The 23,572-nt window shown below is 43.6% G+C and overlaps 3 long non-coding RNA genes across 10 annotated transcripts; all 3 read left to right on the top strand.

Annotated features, from left to right (window-relative positions):
• Nucleotides 1–1,002: 1,002 nt before the first annotated feature.
• Nucleotides 1,003–5,849, top strand: LOC125000344. The gene is made up of 3 exons (XR_007111319.1): nucleotides 1,003–1,090; nucleotides 5,188–5,288; nucleotides 5,364–5,849. It is a non-coding gene; the product is annotated as an uncharacterized LOC125000344 (long non-coding RNA).
• Nucleotides 5,850–8,192: 2,343 nt separating this feature from the next.
• On the top strand, nucleotides 8,193–22,663 carry LOC124999707. Of its 8 annotated transcripts, none has more exons than XR_007111209.1 (7): nucleotides 15,488–15,952; nucleotides 16,201–16,255; nucleotides 16,384–16,433; nucleotides 16,974–17,086; nucleotides 17,769–17,823; nucleotides 18,205–20,181; nucleotides 21,290–22,663. It is a non-coding gene; the product is annotated as an uncharacterized LOC124999707 (long non-coding RNA). The 8 variants fall into 8 exon arrangements; XR_007111210.1 differs by lacking the exon at nucleotides 16,974–17,086 and having other exon boundaries at nucleotides 16,349–16,433; nucleotides 21,290–21,492; nucleotides 21,576–22,663; XR_007111213.1 differs by lacking the exon at nucleotides 16,974–17,086 and having other exon boundaries at nucleotides 16,349–16,433; nucleotides 21,290–21,721; nucleotides 21,915–22,663.
• On the top strand, nucleotides 8,222–15,268 carry LOC124999708. Its single transcript, XR_007111214.1, has 4 exons — nucleotides 8,222–8,389; nucleotides 9,724–9,778; nucleotides 10,160–12,120; nucleotides 13,229–15,268. It is a non-coding gene; the product is annotated as an uncharacterized LOC124999708 (long non-coding RNA).
• Nucleotides 22,664–23,572: the final 909 nt, after the last annotated feature.

Below are 23,572 nucleotides of genomic sequence, written 5' to 3'. Positions count from 1 at the left end.
CTTCCTGATTTCTTATTTTTGTGTGTGTTTGTCGCGGTTCAATGTTTGAGATCACCAAAAAATTTAAATGTTAATCAAAGATAACACAAGTCAACACTAAATTCAGTTTTTAAAGGAAGGTTTTTATTATTAAGGGAAAACGACATAACATGGCCCTTTGTGAAAAAGTGATTCCTCCAACAACTGCAATCAAGCGTTTGTGATAACTTGCAATGAGTCTTTTACTTCGCTTTGGGGAATTTTGTTCTCTTTGTAGAATTGTTGTAATTCAGCCACATTGGATGTTTTTCTAGCATGAACCTCCCTTTTAAAGGCCATGCCACAGCATCTCAATAGGATTCAGGTCAGGACTTTGACTAGGTCACTCCTAAGTCTTCATTTAGTTTTTCTCCATCCATCCAGAGGTGGTTGGATCATTGTCCCACTGCAGAACCCAAGTTCACTTCAGCTTGAGGTCATGAACAGATGGCCAGAGATTCTCCTTCAGGATTTATTGGTAGACAGAATTCATGGTTCCATTTATCACAGAAAGTCCTCCAGGTCCTGAAGCAGCAAAACAGCCCCAGATCATCACACTACTACCACCATATTTTACTGTTGCTATGATGTTCTTACTTTAATGCCAGATGTAATGGGACACACACCTTCCAAAAGGTTCAACTTTTGTCTCATCAGTCCACAGTTTTTCCAAAAGTCTTAGGGATCATAAAGATGTTTTCTGGCAAAACCGAGACATGCCTTTATGGTCTTTTTGTACAGCAGTGGTTTTTGTCCTGAACTCTGTCATGCAGGCCATTTTTTCCCTAGTCTCTTTCGTATGGTGGAATCGTTGCTGCTCTTGGGGTAATTTTAGTCATCCGGCCACTCCTGGGAAGGTTCACCACTGGTCCATGTTTTCACCATTTGTGGATAATAGCTCTCACTGTGGTTTGCTTGAGTACGAAAGCTTTAGAAGTGGCTTTATAACCAATATTGTGTATGTCTCTCTTGTGCCTCCAAAACAGTTGTGACTCATCAGAGAATGGACATGGGCCTTCTGAGGGTGTCCTGCAGTGTCTTGCAACAGGATGTTATATATCATAGAAGAAAGGTGAGAAAAAATACTGATCCTACTGGGACACTGGTGGTGTCAGACGGCAACAATTCTTGGCCACCTTTTGGACTGCTTTTACAACACTGACCTTTATCAATATGAGACAGTGAACAGTCTGTTTTTGTTGTGTTGTTTATGTCTAAAATCAGGAACTGCTTTTTTCCATGCACATGTCATAGGAATTCATTGAGATAAATAAACAGCTGCCGCCAATGAGCCATAAAACCATTTCAGAATATAATGCAACAAAATGATATCACTAAAAGAATGATACATGTGGAAAATGTGATGGAAAGGTGCAATTTCTGCTAGTTTCTAGAAATATTTTGAGAGAAATTACACTCTTCCACAATGGATTTTTTCCCTCACATTTTTCAATCTCATAATTACACATTTACACGTTACATTTAGCTTCTAACAATACACCTTTTCCTGTCTTGGCTAAGCACAAAGAAACTACTTCTTTCTAAAGCTATATACAAAAGGTGGATTTAGTCACAGTGACGTCAGCCATTGGAGCCATAAGTGTCCATTTATAGATAAAAGCGAGGAGCTGGGGTGGGGCAACGGGTAGATCTGACTCAGTGCGTTTACATGCAGAGTTTAATCGAGCTATGCTCAAAATTCTACTTTCTGACTACAGTCCTTGTCCCAGTTTACATGCAGCGCAAGAAAATAAAATAACTGTTCTCCTCCTCCACACTAGGTGGCGATACGTGTCTTTTCAGCAGGATAATACCACTTTAATATGGCCCGTTTTCCGGTTGACCTATTACGTCATATAATAAACAACAGTCGTTCATGCGGCATACCGATATTTCAAACAACAACCATAGAGACAATAGTAAATTTTTTTAATCTCGTACGTAATGTTCACGCTACTTCTGGTGCAGATAAGTTTCGCAATATCCTTCAGACGGTTCTTCAGGCGGCTCCGTTTACCTTCTTCTTCTTCTGTGACTGACTTTTTTGGATGTTTTTGTTCTGGGGTCACACGCCAGCGCAGTGGTTGTGGAGCATGCACACATGCATTATCCGATTGGAAAACTGTGGTTACCGTATACATGCCGGAGAAAATCAAATTCCAATCATATTATCTGGGTGTCCCAATTGGATAATGAGAACTTTTAATCAGGGTAACGTGTTTACATGCGCTTAAGTTCTCCTGTTATAGTCCGATTAAGGCAATAATTAGTTTTTTTCATGTGCATGTAAACGCACTGACTGAGAGCCATGAGACCACACTAGATGCTTGGGACTGCCACCTGCCTGTTAGAACTGGAAAAGCCATTTATCATTACTTGCAGTGTTGCAGTTTTAAGGGCAATGCACACAAGAGATGGAAAAGTAAACATGAAATAAATATCAAATTAAATATGTTTATGTATATGTAGTTCTTCGTATGTGGTCTACTGGGAGCATGCTTGATTGTACAGTAACTGTCCTTTACACAGTGCAAGCGAAACAGTCGGCTGCTGAAGAAGCTGTGCTACTGCCATGAAGTGAATTTAGCTAATGATTTGTGGAAAACATTCACCGACTTAAAATTTCATGGGATAAATTGATGACTTTTGAAGTAGTGTTGTAACACTTTAAGCCCCTTCTAAATAGGCTTCTCTTTTCCAAGCACATGACTTCATAATTTCAATATCATCACCCTTTTAAATAAGATCACCACTTATCAATCTGCCCTGTTTAGTTTTCAAACCAACATTTTAATTTAGGCCGGGAGGAGTGTGCTTCAGTCCACCTCGAGGCAGAGTTAATAGTGAGTTAATTAATGTTTGCGCCACAGTATTAAAACCTCTGTGGCAGCTGTTGAAAATTCCAGGTTACGGTAATATGTCTCGAGACTGTTGAAATCGTCACAGTTCTGATCGAGATTTATCAAAGGCTTCTCAATTAGGAGACATCTCCATTGACACTAGAGAGCTTTTCCATCTAATGAAGTACCTCACATTATTGCCCTGCTGGTAAATTATTCAACTAAACTCCTAACAGGGGGTGGATCGGAAGACAGACAGAGAGAGGAGGGGGGGAAAGGAAAATGAAAGAAGTCTTCTCATCATTTTCAATTCATCACCTTTCTTCCATATTGCCCTGTAGATCACAGAGAATATTCACCTAATCAGATTTATGATTTATCCCATTTAAATTCAGTCGACTTTCTCAAACGTCGAGAGATGGTGGGTGGAGGAAAAAAAAGAGAGAGAGAGGTGCAATTTATAATCTACAGAAGAAAGACACCAGGGGTGGGTGACCTCTATTTGAATGAATAAAGATTGGCTCTTTATATGTCCCACTATTGTGCCACTTCTAATGAGCATAAATTATTAAGAGTTAGAGTCTCAAACTCAGAAATCACAGGGTAGCTTCTCCTCATACGTATTATTATAGATAAAATATTTCCAAATCAGTAATGCGCATGGACATGGCCATCAGAACGTTGTGTTATCATGCTACATTTTGCAACTTAGGAGCGTTTCATCAGAGTATGACCATGTCGTTTCGTGAAATGTGCTGGAGGACAAGCTCAAGGAACCTTGTTTTAGATGTATTACCTTCTCATTTATTCTGATTATACATGCGGCCGTACGCATGCATAAAACCAGGAGGGAGTCAAAAAGTAGTTCAAGTGAAACAATCCTTTAAGCAAATCGGGAAAAATAATTTGAACAGAGGCTGATCTTTTTAAACAAAACTGCTTCAAGCTTGGTTCAGTTCATTCAACGAAGAATAAATATAATTAGGCACAGAAAAGAAGAAAAATGTGAAAACTTAACAAGCCAAATACACGCCTGTTACTTTTGCAGCCGGCAGATCTTATTTCATCCTTCCTGTATTCACATTCCTTAATAGATTTTTAATGTTTATATGTTCAGCTGTAGGTAAAACCCACAATCCAGAAACTAATGGATACCTGATGATAGAAATACTGCTCCATAGCGCTCCTAGTGGTCAAAAACTCCACGCCGTAACTTAAAACGATAAATTTAACCACCAAAATGAATAACAAGTATATATTCCAGTATAAGATGGCTGAGCAGTATGACAATCTCTACTGCGTGAGCTCCCAGATGCTAATATCCGCAATGTGAGATTAGCGCTAAAACTGCTAATATTAGCATTGGGAGCTCACGCAGTGGCTGCTAGCATGTCTGCGTTAACCACACCTACTTCAAAATTCTGACCAATCACAGAATAGTTGTCAGACACCACATGAAAAAGTAAGTTCTGCTAGTATGATGTGTAGAGAACAAGCTGCAAAAACAAACTTCTGGCTTCTCACGGAGAAGAGAAACGTTATTAAGCATTCACTCAATCACTTCTGAGGAAACATTTACGGAACTGGAGAAACATCATTCTCCTTCACAGTCACATTTCGTTCAGAGTGGGTTATAAATTGCTTTGAGGACTAAACCTCTGTGTTAACATGAAATACAAACTCCAGCTTGCACGCACTTTTAATTTATAAATTGGTTTCCGCTGAGGCCCCCACCAGGCAACTCTCACAAAACACTTAAATCACTGCCTGCTCTGTTACAGTTCATTACCTTCTGAGTGTTACCTAGATTTTAGAGTTTAGTGTTCACAGTGTATTCCTCCAAATTGTGGCTTGGCTCCCCTGGGCGCTCTGTACCTGTACATGTGTAATGATAATAAATCTAATCTTATTTTAGTCTTGACGTTACTTCACTGACACTGTTTGATGTGATTGCTGAGGAAACAACTGGGCTTTGGTTAATGCTGTATATTTTTACACGGCATTATATATTGATATTAGTATGTGACTTTCTATGCAGGGGATGAGGTGGTGTCTTCTAAACTCTTAATACATATTTTTTTGTTGAACACTTTGTTGCATTTATACAGAAACCAATTGTTATATATTATTGTACTGATTTTTGTTGTTTTCCTGGACAACTTTGGCGACTAGTAAGTCTTAGAGCTTTATTAATGACTGCTTTCAATCTCTTACGATTGCTTTTTTATCAGAGACATGTAAATGCACCGCACCACTACATCCTGAACTGAGGTTCAGAAGGATACAGAGACAGTGCTGTACTATACGTGTTTTCTTCTTTGTCTTTAAGTCTAGAGCTGGATGGATACTAGGGGAGTGGAAGAGGTTTCCAAGAAGAGCCACAGGATCCCACTGATGATGAAGGAGCAACTACTCCCACTCTGGACATTAGTACGTACTTCAGGAGCAGGTACCTGAAGGCACCAGTTAAGTAAGTTGTTGTTAATTCTCTCATCTTCACTGGAGACTCCAGGACCTGAATGCAGCACAAACCCCAACGACAAGAGTCCCAGGATCCCAGAGGAGAAGCTATTGTGACAGACAATACAAGCAAGGAATGCAGAGGGTGACCTAGCACAGAGAAAACCAAGGAGGTAAGTGTTAGGTACATGGAGAGGAGGACCATTTGGAGGACACCACAAACCACAAACCACAAATCCACCTTCAACCCACCCCTGTGAGGAAAACACACCAATGGCCTGGAGCAGCTGGTACCCACCTGTAACAAAAAACTATTTTAATGCTACAACATTTATTATTTTCATTGTTGTTATTATTTAGAAGGCAAATCCTGAAATTAGAATGTGCTTTGAGGCTTTGCTGAGGGAGCAGAGGTACAGAAACCAGCTGAAGACCATCTCTGCATCTCTGTCTTCTTCAGGCAAACAAAGGCTGCTAAACCACTCTCTGGATCATGTCTTCTTTTACGCCCTCATCCCATCCGTAACACCGGTGCAGGTCCATGCTGTCGCTGTCTATGCTTCCACATGCTCAGGTTTATAGTAGACTGTTGACGAGGGTGCAGTGTCTCTGTTTACGTTGCCATCATAAAAGGACTAGAACACCAGTTTTGGCCCAACAAACACACACAGCCTTCAGTTGCGTTTGACTCACATGAACTAGTCACAGGAGCAAGTCATAACAATGTGTTGATTTGCTGCTGCACCTGTGCGGCCTAGCAAGACAATGACGTCCGTGTTAAGGGCACATTAGAGAGCAACACTTTAACACTTTCTGATTGTTTACCCTGAGCTAGCTGGTGCCTTTGGAGACAGCGAGTCAGTGAGTGAGGACAATGTAAGTGTCCGTGTCTCCTGCGGTCAAATAAATGCTGGAAAACTTCACCTTGGATTGTGTCTTTCTCTACGCCCTCATCACATCCGTTACACCATATGCTAAATGACCTTTCTGCTCAACGTAGATGCCGCAGTGTTTAGTTTTCTGTTGGTTATTAGTGTGAGCCATCACACTGTTTAAATTCCATCGTGTTTCAACCTCACGTGTCCTCATGGGCTGTGGGACCCTTTCTACGCTGACTGCAACGCTCAGCCTCCAAAGACAAACTCCAGAAGATCAAGTGTGCACACTGTGTCTTAACCAAGGCATGATCTCAGCATATTGTCTAGGATTCCAGACACACATAGCAGCCTACATATTGTCATAGTTTATCCCTTTTTCACTAGATGGTGCATTGACATAGACAACAGAATAGAAAAGAAAAATACTTTATTCGTCCCATGGAGGAAATTTGATTGTCCAGTAGCTTGTACACAAACATCAACATAACACACCAATATCAGCAGTCAATATCAGCAAAATCAACATGTAATAGCAAAAGGAAAAGGAAGATAATATGATAAGACTGTGTTAACATGTATATCTGTGCAAAATAACTGAGTGGTGGTGGCTGAAACCATATACTTGGACCATTTAAAGAGTGTCTACTCAAGCAACGTCATCCAATTATTACAACCAGCTCTCGCTGCAGGGGCATACCTATAACCAGGAAAACCGGAAGATTGTCCAAGGGCTGTGCCTTTATCAATGCAACATCAAGGTAAGCTTCATGATCCCGTCTCAACTCATCTTCTACTACCGCATTCTCACTAGGGTCGCGGGGGTTCCCGGAGTCTAACGCAGAGAGACAGACAGCCATTCACGTTCACCTGTACAACTGCACCGATTTACAATCACCAATTAACCCAACGAGTAAGCCGGAGCTCCTGTACACATCCCACGTAGACACGCAAACTCGACGCAGAAAGTCCCCAGTCGGATTCGAACCCGGACCTTCTTGCTGTGAGGAATGTTCACAATCAGACAAAAGAGAAACGATGAAATGTTTCACATGTGGGTTAAAGGGAAGTAGGCGGCACGAGTGAGGCTAAGCGGTAGTAGAAGATGAGATGCGTTAAAAGGTGTTTTATGTAAAAGTCACAAAAGCAGGAGGACTAGTGCAGGCGCTGCTCCAACTGCACTACAGAGGCATTGGCATTCACAGCTCCCCGGTGGACCCCAAATCGGGACAGTAGGAGGGCTCCAATCTTCCTACTGCAGATCACACCTATGAATGTCAAGGCGACCGCGGCGCAGCGCAACATAGCACCAGAACCTCCCGATAGCTGAATTGTACTCGATTTTAATTTATACGTCTCCGATGCAAGACTCATCTGACTTATGGTGCACACTTGACTTTTCTTCTCTGCTCATCTCCATGTTTCAGTCGTGGATTATTAACTTGCCAGACACTATTTTAAGGTGGTCAATTGATGTATTTGTTTTGTTATGGTTTTAGTTTTAAGCGTGGTAGAGCTGTAATTTGGAATCCTGGGTATCTTTTTAGAATTCTCAATCATATCTGTAAAATATGTTGAGATATGTCAGATGGACTCTATTTACTTTTACAATTTCCTCTGCAAATGTTCATCCCGCACATTGCCTGTTGTGTACCTGTCAAGTTTCCGTAGCTCCTTCCGGTTTGCCCTCGCCCAGTGGGCTGGCTTTGAGTCCTCACCAAGGGTAAGTGGTGTTAGCTGTTGTGCTATTAAGAGGTTTTCCTCTGTAAATTCAGCCATTGTCATTGTTAATTTGCATGTACGGCGATTTCGTGGACTGCTGACACGTTGTTTTGTTTTGTTTTCTGAGCACTGGTGTGAGTTTTCTCGAGGTTTGGAGTCTGAATTTTTCAGCACGATTTATGCTAGCGCGGGATACGTTACGTGGCTTAAGTAGCCAATGCTAATGCTAAGTCGTATTTTGTGTTTCAGGAGCAGAAAGAACAATCTGAAGACACTGTAGTCTGTGCCTTCATTAGGTGTGTGTTTTCTTTTGTTAAGTGTGTTGAAACGTTCGTGTACTTTCTCCATTCCACAGCATTTCTCTTGTGTTTCTTTCTGTTCTCCTCATGCTACTTGATGCAATTATTACAATGAACATTCGCAGGAGCAGCCTATAGCCAGGAAAGCAGCAAGATTTGTCAGTGCAACATCAAGGTAAGCTTCATGATCCCGTGTCAACTCATTTTCTACTACCACATTCTCACTCGGTTCGTGGGGGTTAACGTTACCGGAGTCTATCCCAGAGAGACGGGTACACTCTGGACAGGTCGCCAGTCTGTCACAAGACTAAAACAGACAGACGCTCACCTGCACATCTACACCGATTTACAATCACCGATTAACCCAACGAGCATATGTTTGGACGGTGGGAGGAAGCCAGAGTACCTGGACACAACCCACGCAGACACAGGGAGAACATGCAAACTCCACACAGAAAGTCCCCAGTCGGGTTCGAACCCGGACCTTCTTGCTGTGAGGCATCTTCACGATCAGACAAAAAGAAACGATGAAATGTTTCGTATTTGAGTTGAAGGGATGTGGGCGACCGTAGTGAGAATAACTGGTAGTAGAAGATGACATGCGTTCAAATGTGTTTTATGTAAGTACAAAAGCAGGAGGACTCGTGCTGCCGCTGCAAGAAGCGGGACGGCCGCTGCCTCTGTGCTGCTTGCTTGTCGCCTTCGCCATTCACAGCCTCCCAGGCGTCCCCACAATTGGGTCAACGCGAGGGGCGCCGTCAAGCCCGCACCCGTGAATGACAGGGCGACTGTAGCTCCAGCGCAGCATAGCACTGGCCGTCCGCACAAGTGATATATGTTCGACTACTTTTTATACGCCTCCGATGCAAGACTCATCTGACTTATGGTGCACACTTGACTTTTCTTCTCTGCTCATCTCCGTGTATCAGTCGTGGATTATTAACTTGTTAGACACTGTTTTAGCTGTCCAATTGATGCATTTGTTTTGAAACGGTTTTAGTTTTAAACGTACTACAGCTGTAATTTGGAATCTTGGGTATTTTTGTAGAATTCTCGCATCATATCTGTAAAATATGTTGAAATATGTCAGATGGACTCTATTTACTTTTACAATTTTCTTCTGCAAATGTTCATCCCGCACATTGTCTGTTGTGTACTTGTCAAGTTTCCGTAGCTCCTTCCGGTTTGCCCTCGCCCATTGGGCTGGCTTTGAGACGTCACCAAGGTTAGCTGGTGTTAGCTGTAACACTGTTAGCTGTTGGCCGTTGGCCGTTAGCTGTTGTGCTATTGAGAGGTTTTCCACTGTGAATTCAGAATTCAAATTATTTTTAACGTAGATGACATAGCATGGATTGCAGGCACGACATCCAATGGTTTTGTGTTGTTTGTTGTGCACTGATATGAGTTTTCTGGAGGTTTGGAGTCTGACATTTTCAGCGCGATTTATGCTAGCGCGGGATACGTTATGTGGCTTAAGTAGCTAATGCTAAGTCTTATTTTCTGCTTCAGGAGCAGAGATGCAGAAAGAACAATCTGAAGACACTGTAGTCTGTGCCTTCTGTAGGTATGTGATTTATTTTATTAAATGTGTTAAAACTTTCGCTGTGTACGTGTGCTTTCCACAGCATTTCTCTTGTTTTTCTCTCTGTATCCGCCTGGTGTCATTTTCTTCCCGTGTATTTGTTTCTCTCATGGTTTGCGATTTGATACTAATTACACATAACAGGGTTTCCAGTCACTTTTATCATTCATAAAAAGCTATTAAAGTGTACCTTGAAATTAATGGGCAGTGTAATGCCCAAAAACTATTCTAATGCTACAGCATTTATTGTTATTATTTTGAAGGCAAATCCTGAAATTAGAATGTGCTTTTAAGCTTTGCTGAGGGAGCAGAGGTACAGAAACCACAATCTGAAGATCATGTATGTGTCTCTGTCTCCTTCAGGCAAACAAATGCTGGAAAACCACCCACTAGATCACGTCTTCCTTTACGCCCTCATCCCATCGTCGCACTGGTGCCGTGACCCTTTGGATCCTCAGATCAGCTCCATGCTGTCGTTGTGGCTGCTGTTGTGGATCCAAACTGGATACAAGAAAATCTTTCCCTTGATCCCATCTCAGTTTCTCACTCTGACATCATATGGGGTCCATCATGACTTGGCGCACACGCACAGGTTGTTATTTATTGATTTCCTCCCTGACCTTAGTGAATGAATGAGGCAAAACGCTGCTTAGGTAGGAGCACCCCTGCTGAGTGTAGGCAGTCCTTAATGCAAATCAGGACTCATTCAGTATGTTTACATGCACAGCTTAATCAAGCTATGCTCAAAATTTATCATCAGCTGTAACAACTCTAATAGCCTTCTTACGTTAACTGTGTAATTAGCATTTACTAACTTCCGATACGGTACTGTACAGGACATGCAAAAAACGTCAATATTAACACTTTTAAAGTGTCTATATGGGTTCACACTATTAACACTCCTGTGTTGTTATTGACTCTTTTTATAGTTAAAATTAAACACTTCTCAACACTAACCCGTGTTAGTTTCTCTCAACAGTATTGTATGTGTTAGAGATAAACTTCCTCATATTGTCAATTGTTAACTACTACAGGTGTTTGCCTCATTCGTTCACTAACTTCATAAATAATAAGTTGTACATGTGTGCCAGGTCATGACGCACACACATAAAACAGAGCTGTTTGGTTCTGGAGCAGCAGTAGAGATCCATTAGAGACAATGGATGTTAAAATGTTCTACTGGACCCCAGATGTTGTCGGAGTTCTTTTGCATATAGAGCGCAAAACTGAGATGTGATCAAGAGAAGCATTGGGTTGTCCCCAGTTTGGGGCCTGGATCTCCTGTTTTTTTCTCTTCATTCAGGGTCTTCCCAACCGTTGCTCTTGTTCCTGATGAACCGTTCTTAGTCTGACCCTTCACCTATAGGACCAACCTGCCTTTGGAGACGGCATAGCCCCTAGGGTCATTAGGGCACTCAAATTCCTCCACCACGATAAAGTGACGGTTCAAGGAGGAGAAAATACTATAATGGCCACTAATGGCCTTCCACTGGATTGGCTGGGTGCTACACAGTAAGCATGAGCTTGGTGTCTTCAGGAGGCTGAGACCTCCACCTGCAGCCACAGTGAGCTGATCATCTGGCTGTTGGCTTGAAGAGACCCGAGTCAGCGGAGGAGGTTGGACCTTCCAGCCCAACCTCTAAACTGTTGGTGACTATGAGAAACAGGTCCTATATAAAAACTCCTGCTGGTAATTTCATGATGTCATGATGACATCATCAGGAACAAGAACAGCCAAGCTCATTTATTTTTGTTCCTGATGATGTCATCATAGTTTCGCTATGACATCACTGGGAACTGATTATGACAGCGATGACATGATGTCGCAATGTATTGATTAGCTGCTGCACCTGTGTAGCTTAGCAAGAAAATCACACAGTGATTGACATTTAGTGTTTGTTTGTGGCAGAAAGAACAATTTGAGGACAATGTATGTGTCCATGTCTTCAGCGGGCAGATAAATGCTGGAAAACCACACCTGGGATCACGTCTTCCTCTACACCCTCATCACATCCATTACACCATGTGCTAACTGACCTTTCTTCTCATCTCAGATGCTGCAGTCTTTAGTTTTACTGTTGGCTGTTAACGTGAGCTGTCACACTCTTTAATTTCATCATGTCATGTTTTAACCTCACATCTCCTCTCATGGTGCTGGACCCTACCTACGCTGACTGCAGCGCTCAGCCTCCAAAGGCAAACTCCCTGCTCCAGGGCACTGGTTGAGGACCTGAAGGAAGGAGGAACATGCAGTGGAGAGACTGAGCTTGGGAAAACTAGGAAAGTTTATCCACAGACTGGATGCCTATCAATGCAACATCAAGGTAAACTTCATCTCATCTTCTACTGCCACTTATCCTCACTAGGGTCGCAGGGGTTGCTGGAGTCTATCCCAGCTGTCATTGGGCGAGAGGTGTGGTCAAGTCGCTACCGCGCTGAGAGACAGATTCACGCTCACCTTCACACCTACCACCAATTCACAACCAGCGGTTAACCCAACCAGCTTGTCTTTGGACAGTAGAGTAATGTAGTGTATGCTGTTCAGTGCAGTGAGGAATGTATAGACTTGTACATTAGGGAAATCAAACAACTCATCCCCAAACGCATGTATCAACACAAGAGAGTTCGCTCATCAGGAAATTATTCAGCGCTCCACCTCCACCTGAAGGCCAAACAACACTCTTTGAAGACTTCCAAATCATAGCCAGGGAAGACTGATGTCTTTTCCAGTCTGTGTCAGATTGAAGACACCTTCTCTAAACAGAGGAGATGGATTGAGATATAATCTGCCATCTATTTATAATACCTTCTTAACATCTGTCCCTATCAAGTTTTAACCCCATTCACACCTTCAGACTGGAGCCTCTGACTAATGGCTCGTTAGAGCAGCATTCATAGGGAAAGAGGACAGGGACTAACAGCCCCCTGGTCATTTACAGAAACAAGTCAAGCAAATATCTCAATCTCTTCTCAATACCCAGGAGAGATTAGCAGTCACACTGAGTATGAGCATCTCGGAGCGCTGAGTTCCCACTAGCATTTCCCCTTTTCTGCATCAACCACGCCCACTTTTCATTTCTGACCAGTCACAGAATAGTTGTTGGACACCACATGAAAAAACAAGTTCTGCCAGGATGATGTGTAGAGAACAAATGAACAAGATGCAAGAACAGTACAGGGGGAAAATATTCTGATTATCGTTATATCTTATGCAAATGAGGGTTACTGGTTAGGTTATACTGATGTACATTGTTGGTTTCTGTCAGTTTTCCAATGAAGTTATCATGACATGAACATAGTGTGAAAATATATAAATACCAGATTTTGTTATGTAAATTCAAAACGTGTAAGTATACCACACCATCACAACTGAGGTTCAGAAGGATACAGAGACAGTGCTGTACTGTAAGTGTTTTCTTCTTTGTCTTCAAGTCTAGAGCTGGATGGATACGAGGGGAGTGGAAGAGGTTTCCAAGAACGCCCCAGGATCCCACTGATGATGAAGGAGCAACTACTCCCACTCTTGACATTAGTGCGTACTTCAGGAGCAGGGACCTGAAGGCACCAGGAGCCCCAGAAAAGACTTGCTTACTCCTGGCATCATAGTGGCCAGAGGAGCAGCCACAGGTAGAAGGTAAGTAAGTTCTTAATTCTCTCATCTTCACTGGAGACTCCAGGACCTGAATGCAACACAAACCACAACGACAAGAGTTCCAGGATCCAGAGGAGAAGCTATTGTGACAGACAATACAAGCAAGGAATGCAGAGGGTGACCTAGCACAGAGAACACCAAGGAGGTAAATGGAGAGGAGGACCATCTGGAGGACACCACAAACCACAAAGCCACCTTCAACCCACCCCTGTGAGGAAAACGCACCAATGGCCTGGAGCAGCTGGGACCCATTTTAGAAAACCTATTTTAATGCTACAGCATTTATTATTTTCATTATTATTATTATTTAGAAGGCAAATCCTGAAATTAGAATGTGCTTTGCTGAGGGAGCAGAGGTACAGAAACCAGCTGAAGACCATCTCTGCGTCTCTGTCTTCTTCAGGCAAACAAAGACAGGTAAACCACTCTCTGGATCGTGTCTTCCTCTACGCCCTCATCCCATCCGTGACACCGGTGCTGTGATCCTTTGGATCTTCAGATCAGGTCCATGTTGTCGTTGGCTACCCTTCCACATCGCCACATACTCAGGTTTATAGAAGACTGTTGACGATACAAACACACACAGCCTTCAGTTGCGCTTGACTCACATGAACTAGTCACAGGAGCAAGTCATAACAATGTGTTGATTTGCTGCTGCACCTGTGCAGCCTAGCAAGACAATGACGTCCGTGTTAAGGGCACATTGGAGAACAACACTTTAACACTTTTTGATTGTTTACCCTGAGCTAGGTGGTGCCTTTGGAGTCAGCGAGTCAGTGAGTGAGGACAACGTATGTGTCCGTGTTAAATGCTGGAAAATTTCACCTTGGATTGTGTCTTTCTCCACGCCCTCATCACATCCGTTACATGTGCTAAATTACCTTTCTGCTCAACGTAGATGCCACAGTGTTTAGTTTTCTGTTGGTTTTTAGTGTGAGCCATCACACTGTTTAAATTCCATCGTGTTTCAACCTCACGTGTCCTCATGGGCTGTGGGACCCTTTCTACGCTGACTGCAACGGTCACCCTCCAAAGACAAACTCCAGGGTTCTGGTTGAGGACCTGAAGAGCAAGCGTGCACATTGTTTCTTAACCAAGGCATGACCTCAGCATATTGTCTAAGATTCCAGACACATGAAGCAGCCTACATATTGTCATAGTTTATCCCTTTTTCACTAGATGGTGCATTGACATAGACAACAGAATAGAAAAGAAAAATACTTTATTCGGTCCCTGGAGGAAATTCGAGTGTCCAGTAGCTTGTACACAAACATCAACATAACACACCAACAATATCAGCAAAAAATCAACATGTAATAGCAAAAGGAAAAGGAAGATAATATGATAAGACTGTGTTAGCATGTATATCTGTGCAAAATAACTGAGTGGTGGTGGCTGAAACCATATACTTGGACCATTTAAAGAGTGTCTACTCAAGCTACGTCATCTAATTATTACAACCAGCACTCGCTGCAGGAGCATACCTATAACCAGGAAAACCGGAAGATTGTCCAAGGGCTGTGCCTTTATCAATGCAACATCAAGGTAAGCTTCATGATCCCGTCTCGCCTCATTTTCTACTACCGCATTCTCACTAGGGTCGCGGGGGTTGCCGGAGTCTGACGCAGAGAGACAGACAGCCATTCACGTTCACCTGTACAACTGCAACGATTTACAATCACCAATTAACCCAACGAGTAAGCCGGAGCTCCTGTACACATCCCACGTAGACACGCAAACTCCACACAGAAAGCCCCCAGTCGGATTCGAACCCGGACCTTCTTGCTGTGAGGAATGTTCACAATCAGACAAAAGAGAAACGATGAAATGTTTCACATGTGGGTTGGGGGGAGGTGGGCGACACGAGTGAGGCTAAGCGATGGTTGAGGATGAGGTGCGTTGGGGGGTGTTTTGTGTGGGGGTCACGGGGGCAGGGGGACTGGTGCAGGCGCTGCTCCGGCTGCGCTGCGGGGGCATTGGCATTCGCGGCTCCCCGGTGGACCCCAAATCGGGACGGTGGGAGGGCTCCAATCTTCCTACTGCAGATCACACCTATGAATGTCAAGGCGACCGCGGCGCAACGCAACATAGCACCAGAACCTCCCGATAGCTCAATTGTGTTCGACTTGAATTTATACGTCTCCGATGCAAGACTCATCTGACTTACGGTGCACATTTGACTTTTTTTCTCTGCTCATCTCCGTGTTTCAGTCGTGGATTATTAACTTACCAGACACTATTTTAAGGTGGTCAATTGATGTATTTGTTTTGATATGGTTTTAGTTTTAAACGTGGTAGAGCTGTAATTTGGAATCCTGGGTATCTTTTTAGAATTCTCGCCTCATATCTGTAAATTATGTTGAGATATGTCAGATGGACTCTATTTTAACAATGTCCTCTGTAAATGTTCATCTCGCACATTGTCTGTTGTGTACCTGTCAAGTTTCCGTAGCTCCTTCCGGTTTGCCCTCGCCCAGTGGGCTGGCTTTGGGACGTCACGAAGGGTAAGTGGTGTTAGCTGTTGTGCTATTGAGACGTTTTCCTCTGTAAATTCAGCCATTGTCATTGTTAATTTGCACGTATGGCTATTTCGTGGATTGCTGGCACGTTGTTCAGTGGTTTTGTGTTGTTTTCTGAGCACTGGTGTGAGTTTTCTGGAGGTTTGGAGTCTGAATTTCAGCACGATTTATGCTAGCGCGGGATATGATACGTGGCTTAAGTAGCTAATGCTAAGTCGTATTTTGTGTTTCAGGAGCAGAGGTGCAGAAAGAACAATCTGAAGACCCTGTAGTCTGTGCCTTCATTGGGTGTGTGTTTTCTTTTGTTAAATGTGTTGAAACGTTCGTGTACTTTCTCCATCCCACAGCATTTCTCTTGTGTTTCTTTCTCTTCTACCCAAGCTAATTGATCTAATTATTACAACGAACACTGGCAGGAGCAGCCTATAGCCAGGAAAGCAGCAAGATTTGTCAGTGCAACATCAAGGTAAGCTTCATGATCCCGTGTCAACTCATTTTCTACTACCACGTTCTCACTCGGTTCGTGGGGGTTAACGTTACCGGAGTCTATCCCAGAGAGACCGGTACACTCTGGACAGGTCGCCAGTCTGTCACAAGACTAAAACAGACGGACGTTCACCTGCACATCTACACCGATTTACAATCACCAATTAACCCAACGAGCATATCTTTAGACGGTGGGAGGAAGCCAGAGCACCTGGACACAACCCACGCAGACACAGGGAGAACATGCAAACTCCACACAGAAAGGCCCCAGTCGGGTTCGAACCCGGACCTTCTTGCTGTGAGGCATCTTCACGATCAGACAAAAAGAAACGATGAAATATTTCGTATTTGAGTTGAAGGGATGTGGGCGACCGTAGTGAGAATAACTGGTAGTAGAAGATGAGATGCGTTAAAATGTGTTTTATGCAAGTACAAAAGCAGGAGGACTAGTGCAGCCGCTGCAAAAAGCGGGACGGCCGCTGCCTCTGTGCTACTTACTTGTCGCCTTCGCCATTCACAGCCTCCCAGGCGTCCCCACGGTTGGGTCAACGCGGGAGGCGCCATCAAGCCCGCACCCGTGAATGACAAGGCGACTGTAGCTCCAGCGCAGCATAACACTGGCCGTCCGCACAAGTAAAATATGTTCGACTACTTTTTATACGCCTCCGATGTAAGACTCATCTGACTTATGGTGCACACTTGACTTTTCTTCTCTGCTCATCTCCGTGTTTCAGTCGTGGATTATTAACTTGCTACACACTGTTTTAAGGTGGTCAATTGATGTATTTGTTTTGATATGGTTAAAGTTTTAAACGTGCAACAGTTACACTTTGGAATCTTGGGTATTTTTGTAGAATTCTCGCATCATATCTGTAAAATATGTTGAAATATGTCAGATGGACTCTATTTACTTTTACAATTTTCTTCTGCAAATGTTCATCCCGCACATTGTCTGTTGTGTACTTGTCAAGTTTCCGTAGCTCCTTCCGGTTTGCCCTCGCCCATTGGGCTGGCTTTGAGACGTCACCAAGGTTAGCTGGTGTTAGCTGTAACACTGTTAGCTGTTGGCCGTTGGCTGTTAGCTGTTGTGCTATTGAGAGGTTTTCCACTGTGAATTCAGAATTCAAATTATTTTTAACGTAGATGACAGAACATGGATTGCAGGCACGACATCCAATGGTTTTGTGTTGTTTGTTGTGCACTGATATGAGTTTTCTGGAGGTTTGGAGTCTGACATTTTCAGCGCGATTTATGCTAGCGCAGGATACGTTATGTGGCTTAAGTAGCTAATGCTAAGTCTTATTTTCTGCTTCAGGAGCAGAGATGCAGAAAGAACAATCTGAAGACACTGTAGTCTGTGCCTTCTGTAGGTATGTGATTTATTTTATTAAATGTGTTAAAACTTTCGCTGTGTACGTGTGCTTTCCACAGCATTTCTCTTGTTTTTCTCTCTGTATCCGCCTGGTGTCATTTTCTTCCCGTGTATTTGTTTCTCTCATGGTTTGCGATTTGATACTAATTACACATAACAGGGTTTCCAGTCACTTTTATCATTCATAAAAAGCTATTAAAGTGTACCTTGAAATTAATGGGCAGTGTAATGCCCAAAAACTGTTCTAATGCTACAGCATTTATTGTTATTATTTTGAAGGCAAATCCTGAAATTAGAATGTGCTTTGAGGCTTTGCTGAGGGAGCAGAGGTACAGAAACCACAATCTGAAGATCATGTATGTGTCTCTGTCTCCTTCAGGCAAACAAATGCTGGAAAACCACCCACTAGATCACGTCTTCCTTTACGCCCTCATCCCATCGTCGCACTGGTGCCGTGACCCTTTGGATCCTCAGATCAGCTCCATGCTGTCGTTGTGGCTGCTGTTGTGGATCCAAACTGGATACAAGAAAATCTTTCCCTTGATCCCGTCTCAGTTTCTCACTCTGACATCATATGGGGTCCATCATGACTTGGCGCACACGCACAGGTTGTTATTTATTGATTTCCTCCCTGACCTTAGTGAATGAATGAGGCAAAACGCTGCTTAGGTAGGAGCACCCCTGCTGAGTGTAGGCCGTCCTTAATGCAAATCAGGACTCATTCAGTATGTTTACATGCACAGCTTAATCAAGCTATGCTCAAAATTTATCATCAGCTGTAACAACTCTAATAGCCTACTTACGTTAACTGTGTAATTAGCATTTACTAACTTCCGATACAGTACTGTACAGGACATGCAAAAAACGTCAATATTAACACTTTTAAAGTGTCTATATGGGTTCACACTATTAACACTCCTGTGTTGTTATTGACTCTTTTTATAGTTAAAATTAAACACTTCTCAACACTAACCCGTGTTAGTTTCTCTCAACAGTACTGTATGTGTTAGAGATAAACTTCCTCATATTGTCAATTGTTAACTACTACAGGTGTTTGCCTCATTCGTTCACTAACTTCATAAATAATAAGTTGTACATGTGTGCCAGGTCATGACGCACACACATAAAACAGAGCTGTTCTTGGTTCTGGAGCAGCAGTAGAGATCCATTAGAGACAATGGATGTTAAAATGTTCTACTGGACCCCAGATGTTGTCGGAGTTCTTTTGCATATAGAGCGCAAAACTGAGATGTGATCAAGAGAAGCATTGGGTTGTCCCCAGTTTGGGGCCTGGATCTCCTGTTTTTTCCTCTTCATTCAGGGTCTTCCCAACCGTTGCTCTTGTTCCTGATGAACCGTTCTTAGTCTGACCCTTCACCTAGGTCCAACCTGCCTTTGGAGACGGCATAGCCCCCAGGGTCATTAGGGCACTCAAATTCCTCCACCACGGTTCAAGGAGGAGAAAATACTAAAAGGGCCACTAATGGCCTTCCACTGGATTGGCTGGGCGCTACACAGTAAGCATGAGCTTGGTGTCTTCAGGAGACTGAGACCTCCACCTGCAGCCACAGTGAGCTGATCATCTGGCTGTTGGCTTGAACAGACCAGAGTCAGCGGAGGAGGTTGGACCTTCCAGCCCAACCTCTAAACTGTTGGTGACTATGAGTAACAGGTCCTATATGAAAACTCCTGCTGGTAATTTCATGATGTCATGATGACATCATCAGCAATGTCATCATGACATCATCAGGAACAAAAACAGCCAAGCTCATTTGTTTTTTTTTTCCCCTGATGATGTCATCATAGTTTCGCTATGACATCACTGGGAACTGATTATGACAGCGATGACATGATGTCGCAATGTATTGATAAGCTGCTGCACCTGTGTAGCTTAGCAAGACAAACACACAGTGATTGACCATTAGTGTTTGTTTGTGGCAGAAAGAACAATTTGAGGACAATGTATGTGCCCATGTCTTCAGCGGGCAGATAAATGCTGGAAAACCACACCTGGGATCATGTCTTCCTCTGCACCCTCATCACATCCATTACACCACGTGCTAAATGACTTTTCTTCTCATCTCAGATGCCGCAGTCTTTAGTTTTACTGTTGGCTGTTAACATGAGCTGTCACGCTCTTTAATTTCATCATGTCATGTTTTAACCTCACGCCTCCTCACATGGTGCTGGACCCTACCTACGCTGACTGCAGCGCTCAGCCTCCAAAGGCAAACTCCCTGCTCCAAGGCACTGGTTGAGGACCTGAAGGAAGGAGGAACATGCAGTGGAGAGACTGAGCTTGGGAAAACTAGGAAAGTTTATCCACAGGCTGGATGCCTATCAATGCAACATCAAGGTAAACTTCATCTCATCTTCTACTGCCACTTATCCTCACTAGGGTCGCAGGGGTTGCTGGAGTCTATCCCAGCTGTCATTGGGCGAGAGGTGTGGTCAAGTCGCTACCGCGCTGAGAGACAGATTCACGCTCACCTTCACACCTACCACCAATTCACAACCAGCGGTTAACCCAACCAGCTTGTCTTTGGACAGTAGAGTAATGTAGTGTATGCTGTTCAGTGCAGTGAGGAATGTATAGACTTGTACATTAGGGAAATCAAACAACTCATCCCCAAACGCATGTACCAACACAAGAGAGTTCGCTCATCAGGAAATTATTCAGCGCTCCACCTCCACCTGAAGGCCAAACAACACTCTTTGAAGACTTCCAAATCATAGCCAGGGAAGACTGATGTCTTTTCCAGTCTGTGTCAGATTGAAGACACCTTCTCTAAACAGAGGAGATGGATTGAGATATAATCTGCCATCTATTTATAATACCTTCTTAACATCTGTCCCTATCAAGTTTTAACCCCATTCACACCTTCAGACTGGAGCCTCTGACTAATGGCTCGTTAGAGCAGCATTCATAGGGAAAGAGGACAGGGACTAACAGCCCCCTGGTCATTTACAGAAACAAGTCAAGCAAATATCTCAATCTCTTCTCAATACCCAGGAGAGATTAGCAGTCACACTGAGTATGAGCATCTCGGAGCGCTGAGTTCCCGCTAGCATTTCCCCTTTTCTGCATCAACCACGCCCACTTTTCATTTCTGACCAGTCACAGAATAGTTGTTGGACACCACATGAAAAAACAAGTTCTGCCAGGATGATGTGTAGAGAACAAATGAACAAGATGCAAGAACAGTACAGGGGGAAAATATTCTGATTATCGTTATATCTTATGCAAATGAGGGTTACTGGTTAGGTTATACTGATGTACATTGTTGGTTTCTGTCAGTTTTCCAATGAAGTTATCATGACATGAACATAGTGTGAAAATATATAAATACCAGATTTTGTTATGTAAATTCAAAACGTGTAAGTATACCACACCATCACAACTGAGGTTCAGAAGGATACAGAGACAGTGCTGTACTGTAAGTGTTTTCTTATTTGTCTTCAAGTCTAGAGCTGGATGGATACGAGGGGAGTGGAAGAGGTTTCCAAGAAGAGCCCCAGGATCCCACTGATGATAAAGGAGCAACTACTCCCACTCTGGACATTAGTGCGTACTTCAGGAGCAGGGACCTGAAGGCACCAGGAGCCCCAGAAAAGACTTGCTTACTCCTGGCATCATAGTGGCCAGAGGAGCAGCCACAGGTAGAAGGTAAGTAAGTTCTTAATTCTCTCATCTTCACTGGAGACTCCAGGACCTGAATGCAACACAAACCACAACGACAAGAGTTCCAGGATCCCAGAGGAGAAGCTATTGTGACAGACAATACAAGCAAGGAATGCAGAGGGTGACCTAGCACAGAGAACACCAAGGAGGTACATGGAGAGGAGGAGCATCTGGAGGACACCACAAACCACAAAGCCACCTTCAACCCACCCCCGTGAGGAAAACGCACCAATGGCCTGGAGCAGCTGGGACCCATTTTAGAAAACCTATTTTAATGCTACAGCATTTATTATTTTCATTATTGTTATTATTTAGAAGGCAAATCCTGAAATTAGAATGTGCTTTGCTGAGGGAGCAGAGGTACAGAAACCAGCTGAAGACCATCTCTGCGTCTCTGTCTTCTTCAGGCAAACAAAGGCTGGTAAACCACTCTCTGGATCGTGTCTTCCTCTACGCCCTCATCCCATCCGTGACACCGGTGCTGTGATCCTTTGGATCTTCAGATCAGGTCCATGTTGTCGTTGGCTACCCTTCCACATCGCCACATACTCAGGTTTATAGAAGACTGTTGACGAGGGTGCAGTGTCTCTGTTTACGTTGCTATCACAAAAGGACTAGAACACTGGTGCCTTTGGAGTCAGTGAGTGAGGACAATGTATGTGTCCATGTCTTCTGTGGCCAAATAAATGCTGGAAAACTTCACCTTGGATTGTGTCTTTCTCTACGCCCTCATCACATCTATTACAACATGTGCTAAATGACCTTTCTGCTGAACGTAGATGTCACAGTGTTTAGTTTTCTGTTGGTTATTAGTGTGAGCCATCACACTGTTTAAATTCCATCGTGTTTCAACCTCACGTGTCCTCATGGGCTATGGGACCCTTTCTACGCTGACTGCAACGCTCACCCTCCAAAGACAAGCTCCCTGCTCCAGGGTACTGGTTGAGGACCTGAAGATCAAGTGTGCACACTGTGTCTTAACCAAGGCATGACCTCAGCATATTGTCTAGGATTCCAGACACATGAAGCAGCCTACATATTGTCATAGTTTATCCCCTTTTTTAAAGATGCCATTTCAGTTCTCAGATCACAGTTTTTTTTTTTTGTTTTTTTTTTTTAACCTACTGGTAAGTTGAACTCAGCATTTCCAGTAAATACAACCTCCTGCTTCCATCGTTGCTTCTCACTGGTACTAGATGGTGCATTGACATAAATAACTGAGTGGTGGATGTACAGTTGATAGCACATATTTGTATTTGACCATTTAAAGAGCGACATTGTACAGTCCGATGACTGTTTGACAAAGGATCTCCTTTGATCTCCTCAAGCTACGTCATCCAGTCATTAGAACCAGCACTCGCTGCAGGAGCATACTTATAGCTAGGAAACGCAAACTGCACAGAAAGGCCCGAGTCGGATTCGAACCCGGACCTTCTGGTTGTGAAGCATATTCACGATCAGACAGAAGAGAAACGATGAAGTGTTTCACATGTGGGTTAAAGGGAGGTGGGCGACACGAGTGAGGCTGAGCGATGGTGGAGGATGGGGTGCGTTTGGGGGTGTTTTGTGTGGGGGTCGCGGGGGCGGGGGGGCTGGTGCGGGCGCTGCTCCGGCTGCGCTGCGGGGGCGTTGGCGTTCGCGGCTCCCCGGTGGGCCCCGGGTCGGGGCGGTGGGGGGGCTCCAATCTTCCTACTGCAGATCACACCTATGAATGTCAAGGCGACCGCGGCGCAGCGCAACATGGCACCAGAACCTCCCGATAGCGGAACTGTACTCGATTTGAATTTATACGTCTCCGATGCAAGACTCATCTGACTTATGGTGCACATTTGACTTTTCTTCTCTGCTCATCTCTGTGTTTCAGTCGTGGATGATTAACTTGCCAGACACTATTTTAAGGTGATCAATTGATGTATTTGTTTTGATATGGTTTTAGTTTTAAACGTGTTACAGCTGCAGTTTGGAATCCTGGGTATCTTTTTAGAATTCTCGCCTGATACCTGTAAAATATGTTGAGATATGTCAGATTGACTCTATTTACTTTTACAATTTCCTCTGCAAATGT

The sequence above is a fragment of the Mugil cephalus genome, chromosome 22, assembly GCF_022458985.1.
Source record: "Mugil cephalus isolate CIBA_MC_2020 chromosome 22, CIBA_Mcephalus_1.1, whole genome shotgun sequence".
Lineage (NCBI taxonomy): Eukaryota > Metazoa > Chordata > Actinopteri > Mugiliformes > Mugilidae > Mugil > Mugil cephalus.
The sequence above is the reverse complement of the archived record's forward strand: the minus strand, read 5'-3'. Positions and strand labels throughout refer to the sequence as shown.